The 6,052-nt window shown below is 34.9% G+C and overlaps 1 long non-coding RNA gene across 1 annotated transcript; it reads left to right on the top strand.

The window, feature by feature from the left end:
* The first annotated feature begins 897 nt into the window (after nucleotides 1-897).
* On the top strand, nucleotides 898-5,924 carry LOC119260984 (uncharacterized). Its single transcript, XR_005128877.2, has 3 exons — nucleotides 898-956; nucleotides 4,759-4,969; nucleotides 5,842-5,924. It is a non-coding gene; the product is annotated as an uncharacterized LOC119260984 (long non-coding RNA).
* Nucleotides 5,925-6,052: the final 128 nt, after the last annotated feature.

Here is a 6,052-nt window from a genome sequence, read left to right on the forward strand (position 1 = left end):
AATGCAAAAATGAAAATCAAAGCCAATGTTGAATATGCTATTTTCACCTCTTAAAATAAATCATGTGGTCTTGTCAAATAAACCATGTTGTAACATAACATCTTTAAAAATAACATGGCATGAATTCTGAAACAGGCATTTATTCTGAGCAGCTCACATCTATCTTTGATGTAGTTATAAGCTAAAGGGCATATGAAGAAAAAAAAAGTCATAACTTACCCTATATAACTTCCAGGCAGGGGAAATTCATATGATAAATTATTTAAAGGAATTAAAGAAGACACTGCAGACTCTCCTAGCTTATTAAGGGTGAGTGATTTTCAAATTCAGTTTAAGTTATATTTCAACAGATTCTTTCTTCTACTAAAGCTTTATTTCACCAGGAATATGGCAATAAAAATAAAGTTCAAACTTTTTTTCTCATTCTCCAGAAAAGATAATGACATTTCCTGATTAGTATTTCCTCTCTCATATCATACTGGAGCATTAACTTGTAACTCTGTTCACATAATAAATTATTAAGTAGTTGATACAAAGCAAGATGCATAACGGTTATTTTTTTCTGATAATTCTAAAAAGAAATTTATTAAAAGATTCGTAAAATGCATGATACAAAGCTATGTTTAATATCAATATTATCTCATTTTATAGGATTAAAGAAAACCAATCATAAGCAACTGGGAATAAATCTAGCAAATGCATTTGGATCATACCATACCCTTCCTCAGGCAGTGGATATGACAAGCTATTGGAAAGACCTTGGACCTAAGAGCTATCTCCAGGGATATGTGGATAAATGTCTAACAACCAGTCCTCAGAATTTCAAAGGAAGCACTAATCTGTAACTTTTCTTGGTTTCCATGGTGCAAATACATCACAGTAGATTTCAAACTATGATGTCACAGATCACGATCATGAAGCTGGGAAGAAAGGCACAGGCAACTCTTACAGGCTATGTAAGCCAGTTCCATATTTCTGGTTGTCTTCGGGTAGCAAATAGGTTGTAACATGCAAAAGGGACTTGGATGTGACCTGAGTGGTGCAGATGGAGACTTGGATCAATAAGGGCAATGCAGCTGAAGGAAGGCATCCACCTATACAGGAAATTTTTTACTAAGGGGCCAGGTCTCTTGAATTGACTGATAGGAACTGAGATATCCACACTTCAGTTTCTTGGCCTCTACTTTGTGTTAAATCTGAGACACATGATTGTCATTGTCTGATAGAGTGCTCTGGAAGGAGTTAGTTTCAAGTGCTCTCCATGGGTGCATTCTTCACAGTCACATTTTATCTACTGCTCTTCCTTCCCAGTGAATACTGGGATTGCCTTCCACAGAAACTCCTTGCACTGCAAGCTTTGTCTTAGTGTCTTTGCGGATGCTGGGGATGTTTCTGGAACTGGTATCCCTAAAGGACTCAAGAGCAAATTCTACTCCCATAATCTCAACACCAGTTTGCTTCAGTTGTGTGAACTTTGAATAATATGACTCATCTGTCCTGTAGCAGTACAATATGTTTTTTATTTTAATTTTCTTCTATTGTTTCTGTTCATCAGGATTTCCCAATCTCAACACTATTGGCAATTTATACTGGGGAGTTTAATGTTGTGGGATGCTGTCCTATGTGGTAGGATATCTAGAAGCTTCCCTAGCCTCCAATCACATGGTGTCAGTAGCAGCCTCAGCCCTCAGCCTATTAGTAACAATGCAAAGAGGCCTCCAGTCATTTCCAAATACCCGATGAGGGTAAAGTTACACCTGGTTAATGAACACTTGTTGCCACTTTTCATAAATTATCTGTTGATAATATTTAAACCTGCTGGAACACATAAAGTTAGAGCTCCATTCTACTGGACTTCAGCGCTTCCTCAATTAATTTTTCATAATAACTAATAATAATCGCTGTGCCATTATTAGTAATATTTTTGTTTTCTGCTAGTGATGTTTGATCTTACACTGTAATTGATTTCCTAACCCTTATTAACAAGTGAATAAAATAGATTCAAATATAGTATTATATTTATAATAAAGTTAAGTTCTTATACAGTTCAAATAATAAGTCAAATCTTATTTGTAAATATTACAAAGGGAAAATTTGTAGCAGAAAAAGTGTTTAGTTTGCAGTGAAAATTCCTGTATTTCAGTCCCTGCTTAGATAATTTCTTTCCGATGTTCTGCTAAGTCACTCAACTTCAAAGGATTTTAGTTTTCTTCACCTTCCCAGTGGGAATTCACTTAACATAAACTTCATAATTAGTGTTAAATAATATAGTTAAGGTTTTTTTTAAATGATTACTATGAAGAATTATACCTGAAAAAAAGTTGACTTCATTACAAAGAACTAAGTTCAAATAGGTAAAAAGTTAGTTTGTACTGTATAGTATAAATGCAAATTCAAATATGAGTGTTAACACTGAAATTTATAATATTAAACCTATTTTTTTCTAATCCTGTGTTTTTAGTCAATATACCCTATTAGATTTATGTAGGAAAACTTATAGTAATAAAAATCCTAATTTTAAGTTGTTAGTCTAATTAAAACTCAGTAATCTGAAGAATAAAATATCACAAAATAACAAGGCTATAGTTGAATGAGATGCCAAAAGATTATTTTTTTAAGTAAAGGAAGACGCCAGAGCCTTTTGTAGCCAACTATATAGAGACAAATTTGGAGAAAATATACCTTTGGAAGGCTTTGAATTATTTTCACTACTTTTCTAGCCTTTAAAAACAGCAGAAACTGGTTTTCATGGCTACATAAAGCCCAGAAAAGTCAATCAGATTAACAACCAATCAGTGAAATCAAATCCCCAAACACATCTAATTCTATGCTCTTTGTAGAGTTAGCTGAAAATTCCTACAGGCTATAAATATGAATTACAATGTGTAAAAAAAGTTGTTCTTAGAAAATAATTCTTCTACACTCTCATTAAAGTTCAAAGCTGTAAAACAATGACTGAAAACTCTGAATATATTATTGAAAATGTATGGAGCAAACAGCACATATTCCTTAATCTTATTAAAATTTCACTGGGGGTTCTGACATTCATTCCTCCATGCCTAAATTTACTCAACATTCAGTACATAGTTACTGGTCACTGGACCACTGGAGTAATGAGCAAAACATTAAAATCCCTGTAGTCTTGCTTCACAGTGTACACATTAGTGAGGAATGCCAGAAAATATACAAAAGAAATAGAGTGCATACAATATCAAATTGTTTTAAATATGAAGATAAAAGTAGGGATGTTGTTCTTGAAGAGGATTACAGTAAAACAACATAAAAAATAGAGAAAAAACACACTGCCAAGGCAATGCTGACATAACAAAAAAGGTTGAGGAAAAGGATCATGTGCCTGTAGAAGAGTTGTTTCCAAATTTGTTGACTTTCCATTCAATAAATGTCAGTCATATAAGGTCAAAGTGTGGTGTATGTCCTAAATTATGGTTTCTGATAAATAATTATGTACGGGTAGACAAGAACCAGATCATGAATCACATAAGTTCTAAAGTAAGAATTGTAGAAATTGTATGAGGTTATTTATTGATGATTGTAAGAAAATGATCTCTTATTTTAGAATATTATTTCAGTGCTAGTGAGAAAATAGAGGGAGGAATTTACCCAGAAATGCATGCTGTTAGAAGTGAAGAAATTTATGAGTGGTAGCAGTGGTCAATAAAGAGGAAGTTTTAGACAGTATTTAGGAAATGGTTATAACTCAGAGAGATCTCTTAGAATTTTGACAGCATAAGAAATGGTGTTGAATTGTAATTATCTGTTCAGGTTAACTAAAATGATCTCCAGATCAACCTTCAGTAAAGAAGAGGAGGGTTTAGAAAAGGTAATGAGTTCAGCTTAGAGCATGGTTAGATACCTATGAGCCATTTTAGATAGGCGAATCCACGAATCATTGCACCATTTGGGCCTGAAACTCAAAACATTCCAAGAGCGCTATTCATGTTGGTGATGATAGATATCAGTCATTTGGTTTATTAAGGGACTTCAAAATCAGGTTAATATTTCAAATAGGATAAAAACTCCACCTATGTTTCAATATCTTGTTTCATTTATTATTACTAGTGCAATGTTTTTATGTTGTTTAAAATTACATTTGCTCCATCACAAAAATATAAAAACAATGAAACTGTGGTTTTCCTCTAAGAAGTAAAATACCATAAAGGACTCATAATGTTGGAGTTATCCATCTGTAACCTGAATGTAAGAGATTTGATGTAAATGTATTTTCTAAGAGTGGCTAGCGCTAATTGAAGTAAAATAACATCGCTAACATCATAGAGAGGAGGCAAGAGTGTGACTTTATATTAAGGCATTTAATCAAGTTTTTCTGAGTGAGGAAACACGTTGTTAACAAAATAGAAATTTGTTTGGTGGTACTTAACAAAGTAGCAATAATAGAACCAAAAATGAGGGTGAAATAGACTACATCTGTCATGGAGCTTTCTGCATTTCACAAGTACGAATTGTTTTTCCTATATGCAGAGTATTTTCCAGTTCATTCCATGTCTGAATGGCATAAATGTGCATGTCACTGTCTCTTACTACATGTCAATATCTATAAATATAACTAACTATATTACATAAGCCACTATTTTTGCATACATTCATCCCTTTGCTAATTTATACCTTCAACAGAGACAAGCATTTGAGTAGTAAATCATTGTCTTTCTCACCACCTCAGAAAAATCATTCCTGAAAATCTATCCATTTCACCTGAACCTCTTTGTTTCCTTGTACTAGTCAGGTTTTCTGTAGTAATAAAAGCCTCACGATGTCACTGGTTGGTGCAGCAGATGATATGCTCTCCATGGTCCATCACAGAAGCAGCAGATATGCTTTCGTTGCTATGGCCATGGTCCTGCGCAGCAGTGCTGGGCTCTTGTCCATGTGCCTTCTCATGCTGAGATTGGGGTGAAGTTGCCCCCCATCTCTCTGGGGCAGATCTGCTCTGGTGAGTACGAACAAATCAAATGAAATTAAACAGCATGGACTCATTTGGCATGCTTGCCTTTCTCAGCAAGATGTTTCTGAGATCAGCTCTATCACTGTGTACATCAATTGTGCTGTTCCATTTGGAACAGTGTCATCTAAACAGGAGACGCTACTTGTTCCCTGCCCCATCTATGAAGGGTGCAGCTGAGAGGTGTGGGAAGCTGGAAAGGACTTGGGAGAGGAGATTTAGAGAGAAGATGAGGAGGAAGCACTTGCAGCAGAGACAAGCTTGCTTCTTGGCTTGGGAATGCATCAGGGACTTTAGGGACATGGAAGGAGACACTTAGAAGGGATGTGGAGTGAGAGTCCCTAGGCAGGCTGACAATGGCAGCCCTTATACTGAATATAGTAATCATTCAATGTATTTTTCATGAAAGGACAAGAAAGAAATGGAGGGGTGGGGAAGGAGCAGAGGAGTGAAGGAATGATGGAGGGAGGAGCAATGAAGAAAAGAAACAAGTTGTGGCAATTCAGAGGAAAATACTTTTATTCTTTACTATTTAAATTGAGTATTTCTTCCTAGAACTATCATGCTGTTTTTACCATAATTATTTTATTATCAAAATTGAAATCTAAGAAACAATACTAAAAATTTAGTTACTTTTATCTCCAATTATCATTTCTACAATTACACAAATGAGCGCTGGAGATGCTAGTCACAGTCAGCTATTTTATTGTTAAGGGCATTTTGCATTGGTTCAAATTTTATTTGCTTGGCTAAATCATTTAATGTGAATCTTAAAGTACTGTTTTGACATCAAAACTTTCCAAATGAATTATACATTCCCTCAGTGCATTGCACTGAAATATCATTTCCCGTCCTCTTGACAGATGGGAGCAGAAGGAAACCATCGTGAGAAAGAGGATGAGGATGTTTCCTGGAAGACAAAGGCAAGATCAAAATAAATAGTATCAAGGACAGTAGTCGGAGATGTGATGGGTTTGCCAAAGGTGAACGATGCTGCCTTTGACAAAAGTTGCAACAGATTCAAAATGACTTAGAATTTCTTTAGTCAAATACATGACAAGTCGTGCTTTATAC

The sequence above is a fragment of the Talpa occidentalis genome, unplaced genomic scaffold, assembly GCF_014898055.3.
Source record: "Talpa occidentalis isolate TD23 unplaced genomic scaffold, MPIMG_talOcc4v2.1 talOcc4.6, whole genome shotgun sequence".
Lineage (NCBI taxonomy): Eukaryota > Metazoa > Chordata > Mammalia > Eulipotyphla > Talpidae > Talpa > Talpa occidentalis.